The following is a 13,773-nucleotide window of genomic DNA, read 5'->3' on the forward strand; positions in this document are numbered from 1 at the left end:
CTCTTGTTGTGTGTTGAATTGGGGGCTCTCCTCCTCCTTATATAGCCCTCCAAGGGTGGAACACTGGGTGATCTTTCGAGGTGGTACCACCAGGAGCCGGCGTAGGAAACACGGTGAGAATATGCAGGAGAAAGATGGGCCTCATTGGGCCCAGCAGGGGGTCGGGCGACCCAGGGGGTCGGCCGACCCCAAATGGGCCCTCCTTCCTCTGGACAACTGATAGGTGGGCCTTGGTGTTGCTCCTTTGTGTTCCCCTAAAGTTTTGTTGGTTTGGTACGTCATTTGGCCCTTGGATCCTTATATCTGCCTCTGGTTTGTCAGAAGTGTCTTTTCTCATGGTCTTGGGCTGATTTGCTTCTGGATGTGGGCCCTCTAATTTTCATGCTCGTATAACATGCTCTGAAATGTACTTTTGGCTTCATTTGAGCATGTTTTCCCTCCGTATGCAGACACAGTCTCCTGAAAATGGTCATTCACCAAAACTTGTGAAAATGATTAGTATTGAACTCCTATCTCTAGTTTGGTGTTTGTTTTGGCATTTTTCTTTGCCAGAGTTGACGGTTAGATATGACACTTACGGACCATCAACAACACCCCCACACTTAGTCCTTTGCTTGTCCTCGAGTAAAGGTTGAAGGACTAAGGTGGATGCAACTCCTTTTTATGAAACCTGTATACAAGTTATTCCAAGCTTCTTCCAAATTTTGTGAACTTTTGAGTGGCTACCATGCTTTATTGGGTAATTGAAGAATGGAACGATGCAGAATTCAGGTTCCTAGCTCTTCCTGCTTGGAAACTTGGGTTTTATATTTTGTAATAAAAGAATAGACAGGCTCCTCAAATTGTTCTCTCGATTCACTCTTTTTGTTTTGGATCCTCACCAAGGCAAAGTTGTTGCCTTCTTTTCTCCTATCATCTAATCAGGCTTATGTGGAGCTCATGGTAGGAGTAAAGAGGCATGTTTGCTTTGCTTATATTGTCAAGTCAAAAACAAGATCCAAGCAGAAACGAGTCATACAATGTAATCAAGATGTGCAGGTGTGTGGGAATTTTTTTTTGGTGAAGGGTGGATGAACCACTTTGCATGATCCCTCTCTCTCTTTATTTTCCATGGATGTGGACTATCTTTCTCTTTTCTTTTTCTTTTTTTTTTTGTCATGCCTTGCGGGCATGTGGCATACCTTCTTTGGGTATGCATCTTTCTCTCTCTTTTTTTCATTTTTTTACATGCCTTTTGAGCATGTGGCATACCTTCTTTGGGTATGCATCTTTTATTTCTTTTTTTTGCATAGCCCACATTCTTTATGGTCACTTTAGAGAGAAAGAGTCATGGTATGTCATGGAGTTTTATTTTGTGGGTGCATGACAATGTTTTGCTATCTTTCAATGTAGAAGAATAGCATATGAGTGGATCATGAGAGTATGACAAGTCTCTAACAAGGGTCAAAGAATTTGACAAAACTCAAAGCAAAGTCAACTGCATATGAAGGTTTTGAACATGAAAAATCTAACTTTGGCTTTGGTAGGAATTTTCATTATTTTGAGGAGACAAGCTATTAATGATTTTTTTACGAAAAGAAATCCCAAGTACTTCGCAAGGGAGAGCAAGGTTCCATTCATCCAATCATATCACACTAGTCAATTACTTAGATGGCATGAGGTCCCTATGAAGATATATGTTCACAAGAACTAGAAGGAATGCGAGGAATAATGAGTATGCAAGTTTATTCATGGAAACGCATGGAGTGCACAAGTGGATTGGCAAGATTCATTGAGTTTAATTTTAGTGATCAGCATGCAATTTGTTTAAACTCAAGAAAGAGGGAGTTTGAGGGTAGTGCTGCACAAACCTTCATTTGTAGAGGAAGAAGAGGAGAAAGGTGATTCGGAGGTGGTTTGGCTGAACCAGAGGTTCAATCATCCCTCCCTGAATCTCATCCATCCTGTTCTTCAGTGTGTTGTGCCATCTGAATTTGTGCAACATGTTGGGGGAGACCTTGAACAAGTGGTTGTTGATCTTGATAGTTCTCCCCCACACTTATTCTTGTACCTATTTTATTCATCAAAACAAAATGGAAACAAACAAGGACTCTACCGGTTTCGAACACCGGGGAGTCTACACTTTATTTAATGAAAAAAAAGGAGAAGTGCTTAAAGCACTAAATTTTATTTTTATATCTTTTTTATTCTTACTTTTTTTTATTTTTTTGTATTATTGGGATGGCAAAGTGGACATGATGGGTAACTTAGCAGGAGGGAGGCATGAGTGAGGATGCATGAGGCGTGTGGGATACTCACCTTAAGAACTCACCTAGCATGGAATCAAAGCTTTGCATTTATTCAGCTTGGTTCCTCATGCATCTGTCTTTCCATGGGATAAAGGAGCATTGTGTGGATGATGGAGTTACTGTACGTTGCCCCTTGGTTGTTCATTTGTCTTCCTGCAAAATGTTAGTGGACAACAAATACTCTAGGAATGTATAAAGAATTCTGAAATGATTTTTTTAGATTTGTTGTTCACATCCATACTTCAAGGAAAAACCAAGTTCAAAGATGTAAGCATGGATCCCAAAATTTATCCCAAAATGCTTGCCATGAATTTTTTTCATCAAATTTCTCCTTTTTTAGAGAGATAGTGATTCCTTTATCAGAATTTTTTTTGTCCCTTTTATTCACCAATTTTACCTTTTCATCTGGACTCAAGCAAGGCTAGGATAAAAAAATTGCATGAACAAAACAAAGGGGCATTTGACATGGTGTACAATGAAATGTGATTTATGCCTCCCTTGCATGTTTTGCAAATTTAATTATTCGAAGCGCAGAGAGGGCCTTGCGTTATCTCCTGCATGAACTTGAGGACTTTACCCATCAAATTTGAAAAGTTTCCCTGTTGGGGTTAGTCCACAAAAGATATGCACCCAAAGTTTACGGTAGTATTACTCCAAAGTTCATTAACCAAAATTCAACACCATGCCAAATTTGATTAAAAAAGGATTTTTAACCTAAGCACCATGCTTAATTTAAAAAAGCCTATGGATGTATTGCGCCAATGCATCCAAACTAGAGCATACGAACGTAGGCAAGGAAGCAAGACTTTTGCATGATCAAGCTCAATGGAGATAAATATGAGTAAGGGATTGGTGAATCTTACCTTTGCTTACCCGAGTATACTAACCGTCAGCATATACGATGGATGTCTGGGAATTGCTGCCGCAATAGCGTGTTGAGTGGGGCAGCAAAGGCCTGGAAAGGAAGCGAAGCATTTTCTTGATTCTATGCGTGCGTGAGCTGCTTGAGTGTGTGGAGCCAGGACCGGATGGAGTTTTATGTGAAGGTTGCCGGCTCTCTCCCACTCTTTCCTTCTTCCTTTCTCTCTTTCGTTTTCTCTCTCTCTTTTTTTTTCTTTTCTCTTTTCTTAATTTTTTATATCTCTCTCCTTTTTTCTTTTTTTTCACCTCTCTTTTTTTCAAGCAAGCTAGGGCTGACACCTTCTTGAAACAAGGATACTCCTTTGGATGGCTGGAACTTGAAGCGTGACGCTATGCGATTTCCCCCACACTTGGACTTTTGTGTGAAAGTCAAGTGTGCAATGTCGGGGTCTCCTTTTGAGTGTATTTCCACTCCAAAGAGCATCAAAGTGTTCAGCTAATGCAGTCCTTATGTTTTCGGGCATCGTATGTCCCATGTTCTTCTTAATCGTCACCTGAAATGGTTAGGACCAAGAATACCCGAAGGTGCATACTATGCTTAAAATCATGTTCTTGCTTTTATTGTTTAGGAGAAGATAATCCGGGCTATCTCCCGGCAGTGCTTTGTTTATGGTTGAAAGCTCGACCACGGGGGTTCATCCTGCAGCTATCACTGGTGATGTAGTTCCCAGCTTCACCACCATTTATTGATTTATCGTCATTCAAGCTGCAAGGTTAGTGCACAAATACAACTACAAGCCATGCAAAGATATTATGATAAGCAAAACCATCTACAACCATCATAAAGGGTGTCTATGATTGGAAACCCTACGAAGATCATAAGACTCATAGCGACTTGGTGCAAAAGACAAAAGATCTCGGAGATGTCAAGGACGAGCATGACTTTTGTGAAGAAACTTCATGCTCATGGAGTGAGTAGCTTGATCTCCAAATAGAGAAACTCAGGAATGTTCATGGCCCTATAGTGAAAGAGGATGTGTAACTCTGTGGGCCAAATGAACAATTCCGAGTTCGGGTCATGAGGGAAATGAATTTCTTTCGACTCATCCCCTCCTTAGGTGGAAAGCCTCACATTTCATCAAAGATGAATGTGGTGGTAAAGCAATCCATCCTAAGCTTCCAATAGAAGTTCATGAAGCGTGAACATAACTTCTATTGGGCATCAATCAAAATCAAGGAATAAGATGTGAACTTTGATTCACTTGATTTGATTGGCATCGATCGATAATCGAGGATATGATTGTGAATTTATTTCACTCGATTCGATCGGTAAGGCGTGAGGGTGAATCTCGTAGCTAGATGAGGAACTAAGTCCAGAGAGGATGGCTCTAAAGACACACCCCGAAGGGTGGAAGGTGTGTACGAGGATAACCTTCCAAGGGTAGCGGGGGTAGAGGTAGAGATAAGAAAAGCAAAAAGATAGGAGACTTGAATGGGTAGCAAGGGTGAAGGTAGAGCTAAAAGAAAAGAAAAAAGATTTTTTTATTGTTTTTGAAAATATACGAGGACGAACTAGATTCGAAGGCAATACGGCAACCGTTCCCCGGCAACGGCGCTACAAATACTTGTTGGTATTTCTTAACGTTCACAGAATAATCCGCAAACGTACGGAGATACCGTTGTACCACTTCACCCGTGAGTATTCAAGGTATCGTATTTCCACGGGGAACGGAGGTACTAACCTTCTAACTGGTTCGTCCAAGGACAAACAAGAGGTAGGTAGGCGCGGATAGAGAGGATTCCTATGGCTTAGAGTTCTAGTAAGATAGGTCCTACCTCTACTTGCATACTTCGAGCACCGGCTTACTCCTGGTCTGCCAAGAGTATCCGGCTATTAGCTCTACACCCAACCCTCACGTGGGGGACTACAAGGGATGGACAGCGCTATCACCACCTGCCGCCTACCCCGATAGACCGTGGAGAAGGTATGCAAACAACGGTAACCTCTAGCCTAGACACCACGTCTATGCTACCGATTACTACTCTAGCCCCGACTCCATCCACGACTCGAGCCATCAGACTAGAGCACCTGTCACGAGGACAGATGATGATCTCGCAAGCAAATAAAGAAAAGAACTTACTTTACTAAAATACTAACTACCATAGAAGATCACGAACACTTACTTAAGAAAGAAGCATCCGTCAAGGTACAAGTTGGAAAAGAGCGCCGACAGGCCGGCGCCCCTCCAAGCTCCCCCTCACTCTCTCCCTATTTTCTAAGTACTAGGCCTAAGCCTTGGAGTGGAGCTCTTCCTCCTCTATTGTTGTGTGTTGAATTGGGGGCTCTCCTCCTCCTTATATAGCCCTCCAAGGGTGGAACCTTGGGTGATCTTTCGAGGTGGTACCACCAGGAGCCGGCGTAGGAAACATGGTGAGAATATGCAGGAGAAAGATGGGCCTCATTGGGCCCAGCAGGGGGTCGGGCGACCCAGGAGGTCGGCCTGAGAATATGTAGGAGAAAGATGGGCCTTATTGGGCCCAGCAGGGGGTCGGGCGACCCAGGAGGTCGGCCGACCCCAAATGGGCCCTCCTTCCTCTGGACAACTGATAGGTGGGCCTTGGTGTTGCTCCTTTGTGTTCCCCTAAAGTTTTGTTGGTTTGGTACGTCATTTGGCCCTTGGATCCTTGTATTTGCCTCTGGTTTGTCAGAAGTGTCTTTTCTCATGGTCTTGGACTGATTTGCTTCTGGATGTGTGCCCTCTAATTCTCATGCTCGTATAACATGCTCTGAAATGTACTTTTGGCTTCAAATGAGCATGGTTTCCCTCCGTATGCAGACACGGTCTCCTGAAAACGGTTATTCACCAAAACTTGTGGAAACGATTAGTATTGAACTCCTATCTCTAGTTTAGTGTTTGTTTTGGTATTTTTCTTTGCCAGAGTTGACGGTCAGATATGACACTTATGGACCGTCAACAGAGGGCCAAGGGGCCTGGAAGCTTTAGCGGCTCAAGGCGCACCTGTTGGAGGGTTTGGACGGGACGTGGGATGGCCGGAAGAGGCTTGTCGTTGGTGGGGTAGTGCGCGGCGGTGAGGGTGTTCGTCGGCGGCGTGTTCTGGTGAAGAAAGGGCGGTGAGAGGGGGCCGATCAGCTTCACGGAGTCGAGGTGAAGCAGACTAGGGGGTTGTGGTGGCTGGGGTAGCGCTACAGCGGCGGATCGACGGCGGCAGAGGTTCGCCGGCGTTGATGAAGGAGGGGCGGCGATGGTGTGCTAGAGATAAAGCCCAGCCGGGGCTTTATATAGGCTGGAGAAGAGTGGATGAGTGAGAGGGCGAGCTCTGGAGATGAGTTTGACCGAGGGAAATGTGAATTCGGTGGTGGGCAAAGAGATCCATGGCGGCCGGCGAGGTGGCGTGAGGGGAAGCACTCGGGGCGGCGTGGCACGAGCCAAAGGCGCCAGCAGAGGCGGCGGAGGGGCAGTGGGAGCCTTGTGCACGGCGTGTGGAGGCGAAAAAGGGCCCTGGGGAGGCGGTTCCAGGGGCGACCGGGCTCGCCGGAGAAGAAAACTAGGGGCGGCGAGCTACGGCGCAGCGTGGAAGAAGGGAGGGGCGCCAGCAAGGGGTGGAGTGGGGCCAGGGAGATCCAGGCAGGCCAGGCGGTGCTCCAAATGGCGGCGCGGGGCAGTCGGTGGGTGGAAACAGCGGTGGAGTAGAGCTCCGGTGAGGTGGGAGGAGGAAGAAGGGTGAGAGGGGTTTGTTTGCAAAAACAGAAAAGTTCAGGGGCCTAGAAGTAAACTAAAATTTGCCACTGATCTAGGTCTCAAATGAAAAAGTGCCCAAAATGAAAGTTTTTCAGTTTTTCAAGATTTACAACTTTCATGTTGTGCAAATTTGCACTAGATAAAAGGATTTTAAAATATTTTCAAAAGTTCAAATGAACTCTACTTAATAAAAGAAAAGTACTTTTTGGTAGCAAATTTTAACAAATTTAGGACTAATTTGCAATAAAGCTGCCAAAGTAATGATTACTAGCACATTTGCAAGAAAGCCCTCCACAAAGTTGAATTTGCTCCCTTAAGTTGAAAACTTTTGCAAAAAGGGACTTGTAGTTTTCCATAATTACAAAAATACCCCTAATTTTGCATTGAAAATTTAAACTTTCACACAAGAACAAACAAAAATTTCACACATTATCCTATGTTCTAGTTACTAGACATCTGAAGTGTCGCACTATCCTTCTGAGAGGGTGTGACTTCGACTTATTTGATTTTATGAGGATTTGGCCCAAATTTGACTCAGATCATCAAGCATTGCTCCTTCTTGGGTCGGAAGTCAAATTTCTCCTCTTTACCATTGATATGGAGTTGGATTTCTCCGGCCCTGACATCAATATGTGCATCTGCTGTGTTGCGGAATGGCGGTCCCAGAATGAGAGTAGTTTCCTTCTGATTATCCATATCAAGTACCACAAAGTCGATTGGGACAAAACAGCCCCGTACTCTCACTGGGACATCATCAACAATTCCTTCTAGGTGCCGTACTGAGGAGTTAGCCAATTGCAACTGCATGGGTGTTGGTGTCAACTATGTATAGTTGAGTTGGTCGAAGACTGCCTTCGGCATCACACTAACACTGGCTCCCAAATCACATAAGGCTTTGTCAAAGTTCTGTGCCCCTATCGAACATCTGATAGTTGGGAATCCTGGATCCTTTTCTTCTCGGGCAATTGTTGAAGTATAGCCGCACTGCATGCCTTAGTGAGCTTGATTACTTCAGTAGTCAACAGCAGTCGCTTGTTGTTGATTATGTCCTTGAGGTAGCAAGCATAGGTCGGAACCTTCATCGCATCCATCAAAGGCACATTGATGTTCACTTGTTGTATCATCTCAACAAAGCGGCTGAACTGCTCGTCTGTACTTGGCTTCTTTGCCCTCATAGGGAACGGCAATACTTGAGTATCATATAATTCATGCGGAGCCATCTTCCATTCATGAACCTTCTCGGGTTCCTCCTCCTGAGGTGGTTCTTATGCCACCGGGCTTGCTTTCTTCCTGTTGACATGGTTAGGATAAGGCGGATCTTGAGTAGTTTTACCTCGTGTGGTTATCGCCTTAACGTTCTCCATAGCAGGGGGCATGGCGGCAGCCACTTGAGCTAGTTGAGTCTCAATCATCTTGTTGAAACTCAGCTGGTTCTTGATGGCAGTGGAGAATCTGTCCATCTTGGCATGGATGGTCTCCATAGATTTGTCTGTAGCGGCCAACTTCTTCTGAAGGGACTCATTGATCTTCGCTTGGCCGTAGACAATATCTTTCAAGGTAGGTTGGTTAGGATTAAATGAATTTGAATTTCCATTACGTCCTTGATAATATGGGCGTGGTTGATTCCACCCCTGATCTCCTTGTGGACGAAATCCATTGTTGTTGCCATTGAGATATAATGCTTCTTCTTGGGTTTCTGGGCAGTTATCGCCCGAATGTATAACATTCCCACAGACCTCGCATGTCATGTGAGTTTTCAAGGCTTGAAGTGTTTACATTTGAGCCTTATCTTGGGAATAATCCTCGAATTTCTTGAGGAGGAGATCAATCTTCATAGCGAGCATGTCGGCCTCCTTGACGGAGTGCATGCCTCGCTGGCGTGGTTGAAGGCGATAATCGCTCCAACCTTGGTTGGAATGGCTGGGCAGAAAACCCGATACCCTAAATCCGAACACGAAAAACCCGAGCTCGAACCCGAAAAACCCAAGCCCGAAAAACCCGAACCCTAATCTGGGTTTCAGTCCATGGTACCCGAAATTAATACGGGTAATTCGAGTATTGGGCCACGGTACCCGAAATACCCAAAAAACTCGAAATATAGCCCAGCACAAAAATATTTGTTCATTGGCGATTTGTTGCAGCCCAGCCCACCAGAGCCCACCATGGCACCACGCCACCATCCTAATTCCTAATCCTAGCCTAGCGCCCCCAGCCCCACCAGTCCCGCACGGCCGCACCCCTGCAGCCCCCCGGCATGGCCGCACGCCCGCACGGCACGACCATGGCCTGCGACGGCGCGGGCACGGGAGGGGGCGTGGGCGTGGGCGGAGGAGGGGGCCTCAGCCGTGGGGATCAGCGCATCCGGTGGTGCATGGGCGTGCGGCGGCCGGTGGGCGTGGGGGGATTCGGCAGACCTTGGCCGCCCAGCGCAGCGCCCCGCCGCCGCCCGCCACGCCGCCGCGCGACGCCCAGCCAAGAGCCGGCCACCGCGACACCGCCCAGCGCCCACCGGCAACGCGACGGCCTCCTCGAGCTCCCAGCAATCGGCATCTAGTGCCTGGCGGCGCTGCAATCAGGGGCAAGGGCTTCTCTGGCCGGGAAGAATCTTGCAATGTATGTCCAAGATCCAAGAACTCAGCTTCTCATTCCTCTTCTATCTCGGGTAGATCGGGTAAACCCGAACCCGAATTTTCGGGTTTTGAATATTTCCAGCGAATTTCAGGTTTCAGTTTTCAAAACCCAAAATTTTCAAAACTCGAAAAACCCGACCTGAAATTTTCGGGTAACCCGAACGCCCAGCCATATTGGTTGGACACCATCTTCTCGATTAATGATGTAGCTCTTTCAATGGTCAGCGAGAAGAAAGCTCCATCCGTAGCGGCATCCACATGATCACGAGATGACTGCGTCCACCCGTTGTAGAAGTTCTGAAGAATAAGCCAATTGTCCATTCTATGGTGCGGACACGCTAGAATGTACTCCTGAAGTCTCTCCCAAGCTTCAGAAATTAACTCATTCGATGCCTGCTGGAAGTTCGAAATCCATCCACGAAGAGCATTGGTTTTGCCCGTCGGGAAGAACTTCACAAGGAACGCCTTGGCACATTTGTCCCAAGTATCCACAACAGCCTTGTTAGCATAAAACCATTGCTTCACTCTCCCCAAGAGAGAGAACGGAAACAGACGGAGCCGGATTTCATCTCGCGATACACCCTTGACAACAAAAGTACTGCAGAGCTCTAGGAACTGCTGGAGATGAGCGATGGCATCCTCATTGGCCTTGCCACAGAAAGGGCTGGCCTGCACCATCGTAATAAGACCCATCTTGATCTCGAAATTTTCCCCTCCGGTGTTAACCTCGGGCCCGGTGGGGACCTGGACAGCAGACGGAGCAGAGTAATCATGGAGTGTCTTCTGGGCCATAGCTTGAGAAGCTGATGACGATGCAATGACAGGTTCGGCTGCCGAGAGTGAGATTTGAGGAGGTACGACACGAGGACGAACTCTTCTTAGAAGTGACTCTGGATTGGAATGAAAGTTTTGCGGCAAGTCGAAACCGGTCATACACTACTCTGTTTTCATATCAACAAGGACAAGAAAACAAAGCCAAGTTAGCCTGTTTAGCAAACGAATACCAATTTCGATTTTGTTCATAACTTTGTCTATATACTTCAATATGTGCCTTCCCAGGCAACAGTGCCAAAAATGCTTGTTGGCGCCTACCAGTCACCCTGGGCATTCGGTATTACCGAACCGATCACCCAAGCAAATTCGGTTCCTCGGTACCCAAGCAAATTCGGTTCATAAACATATTGGTACCGATCGGTTCCTAAAAAAACTCAGTACCGAAGAAATTCGGTATCGGTAAATTTGGTTTGGTTCCGGTATTTACCGAAAGTACTGAACAGTGTGGGGGGACGCCGGACGACGCATGCCCGCGTGGGGGGACGCCGGACGGCATGGCCGCCTGCGGCTGGGGCTTGGGAGAGGGGCGAACAGCGCGGCATGCCATCCGGCGCGGCTGCCTGGTCCTTGGGCTTAGGGGAGGGGCGGACAGCGCGACTGCCTGGGGCTGGGCTTGGGGGAGGGGCGGACGGCGCGCATCGCGGACCGCGGGGGGTGGCTGTTCTCCGTCGCGGACAGCGGAGACTGGCGGACGGGCGGGCGCGGGGAGGCTGCGTGCCGCCGCGGACGGAGACGGGCGGACGGACGGGCGGGGGGGGGGGGGGGGGCGACTGCGCGAGAGCGAGGGCGTCGGGGGCTATGGCCTGCGGGGGTTGAGAGACGAGCGGGTGGGAGGCGTCGGCGGCTGCGGGGGGTGCACGAGCTGCGAGGCGGCGAGGGGCAAGGCGCAAGAATTGGGTTGGTCAACGAGTGAGTGGGCTGGGCTGTGAGTCAGTGGGCTGTTGGTCTATTGTTTTCTTGATGGGCTTCATGGGCTGCCAGGCTTCTAGATAAATTCGGTAACAGCTCGGTGCTTCGGTTTACCGAGGTCCAGAACCGAAAATACCATGGTAATTTCGGTACCTGAGAAGTCAGAACAGAACATGGATCCGAATTTTTCGGTTTTGGTAAATTCAGTTTGGTTCTCGGTAAATTCGGTTCGGTTCTCGGTTCTCGGTTTTTCGTGCCCAGGCTGACCTACCAGCGTCACCATTGGGAAAGCAGCGATGACGCCCGCAGACGCCAATTGGGGTGGCAGTAGTTCATGAACCACGATTAAATCCGCAAGCGCACAGAATACCGCTGTAGTATTTCACTAAGTGGATCGAACCGATTCCTTTGAAGAATATGACACATAGAGAGGTGATTGAGTTTATAACTGAGCATATTATTCATAGATTCAGTATTCCTCAAACTTCAACTACGGATAAAGGTTCTTCATTTATATCAAAGGAGGTGCGTATATTTATCGGATCTTACAACATCAAGTTGCTAAATTCATCTTCATATTATTTTCAGGGCAATGGACAGGCCGAGTCGAGTAATAAGATTTTGACCAAGCTTATCAAAAAGAAAATAGAAGACAATTCTAAGAGGTGGCATGAAGTATTATCCGAAACATTGTGGGCTCATCGTACATCTCGTCATGGTGCTACCAAAGTTACTCCTTTTGAGTTTGTGTATGGTCAAGAGGCCATTTTACCCGTTGAGGTAAATCTGGACGCTTATAGATTAGCTAAGCAAAATGATCTTTCCGCCATTGATTATTATAATTCAATGATGGATAATATTGATGAGGTGACCGACAAGCGAATGAAGGCTTTAAAAGAAATTAAAAGGGACAAGCTTCGGGTTGTTAGAGCTTACAACGAGAAGGTAAAAGGTAAATCTTTTCAGATTGGAGATCTAGTTTGGAAGACAATATTGCCTATTGGGATGAAAAGCAATAAGTTTGGTAAATGGTCGCCAAGTTGAGAGGGTCCATATAGGATTATATCTTTGGGAATTCTTATATGATGGAGACGCTGCAAGGAGATCGTCTACCTCGAGCTATCAATGGGAGATACTTGAAAAAATATTACCCCAGCGTGTGGCAAGATGCATAAAAGTGAATATAGCCGATTTATGAAGATCGTCCTTAGCAGTATTTTTTCGGCCCTAGCATTGTATAGCATATTTCTGTTCTTTGTTTTTTAGTTTGTAACTCACTAAAAAGCAGGGGCATATGTTGACATCCAGATTTGGCACATGCAGAGGCCGACCGGTTAGACCGGTCTGGTCTGTACAGTCCGAGTAGAATTAGGGTTTTTGTAAAGAGTTTTTTTTGTAATCGTACTCGTGAAGGGGTACGTCTTCCCCAGCATATAAATATAAAGGCTAAGACCGATTGAGGTTATTCCCAATCGAATCAATCAAAAATATCGCATTACTTTTTGTCTCTCAAACCCTAGCCTTTTCCAACCCTAGATTGCTTTCTTCTCTCGTCTCGACGGCGTTTGAAGACATTCTGAGTGGCCTGCTGACCTCAGGACAACCCTACATTCATAAGCTCCGATGTGGTCCCTCCCGAGCTCGCTGTTCTAGGCTTTCAGCGAAGCCCTGCTTGCACCGGTCAGACCGGTCGGCGGCATCGATCAGACCGGCCTGCCCCAGGGTTTCGTGGGTGTTGATCGTGTTGACGATCGTTCACGCGGTCTAGCGTATTCGAGTGTGTTTGGCGCGATTCTGTGTCAACATGATGGGAGTAGCAGCACGTGTGCACACGCTTATCAATTTTGTGTTGAACCAATGTTTTCGAATAAAATATTTGGATGTGAAGATTCTGTCGTTGTTTCAAATTCTCTCGCATATTTCAGTTTGTGAATTGCTTATTTTACTCTAGTGAAATTCTGTTAATCTATCTGAACGATTTATGTTGCTTCCGCCTACTCTGTTATGTTCTTGTATTGCAGTGTGGTAATTCTCTAGAGGATTGTTGTGTTTTTCTCCTGGGGTGTTACAAGGAGGATACGGCTAGGGGTGGTAACGGGCTAAGGCCCTAGTGGTCACTTCATATTTCAACTTGGACATTAAATTTTTTATCTAAAAATTATATAGAATTAGAGCCCGGTCTTTAAATTATCTTGACCAAATTTGACGGCCCTTTACCACCTCTAAGTACCGGCGACCTCCCAGGCTCACCTTCCTCCGCTTTTCTCCACCACCCTGCAGTGCTTCTCTTTTTTGCTAGGGTTGTTGCATGTTGCAAGCGTATATTTCAAGTATTTCGGAAGAATGTTGCAAATATTTCACGTTGATGTTACAAAAGTAGATCTAGATATTTTATCTGGATGTTGCATCTTCAACGAGAGATTTGAATATTCCATGAAACATGAAACATATTTTGCGGTGGTTTTTTTTCTCATCATTAATGGATGGCTA

At 46.4% G+C, this 13,773-nt stretch overlaps 1 non-coding gene across 1 annotated transcript; it reads left to right on the forward strand.

Annotated features, from left to right (window-relative positions):
• The first annotated feature begins 9,859 nt into the window (after positions 1–9,859).
• On the forward strand, positions 9,860–9,966 carry LOC120646623. The gene has a single exon (XR_005664523.1). It is a non-coding gene; the product is annotated as a small nucleolar RNA R71 (small nucleolar RNA).
• The last annotated feature ends 3,807 nt before the right edge of the window (positions 9,967–13,773 follow it).

Source organism: Panicum virgatum, chromosome 8K, assembly GCF_016808335.1.
Source record: "Panicum virgatum strain AP13 chromosome 8K, P.virgatum_v5, whole genome shotgun sequence".
NCBI lineage: Eukaryota > Viridiplantae > Streptophyta > Magnoliopsida > Poales > Poaceae > Panicum > Panicum virgatum.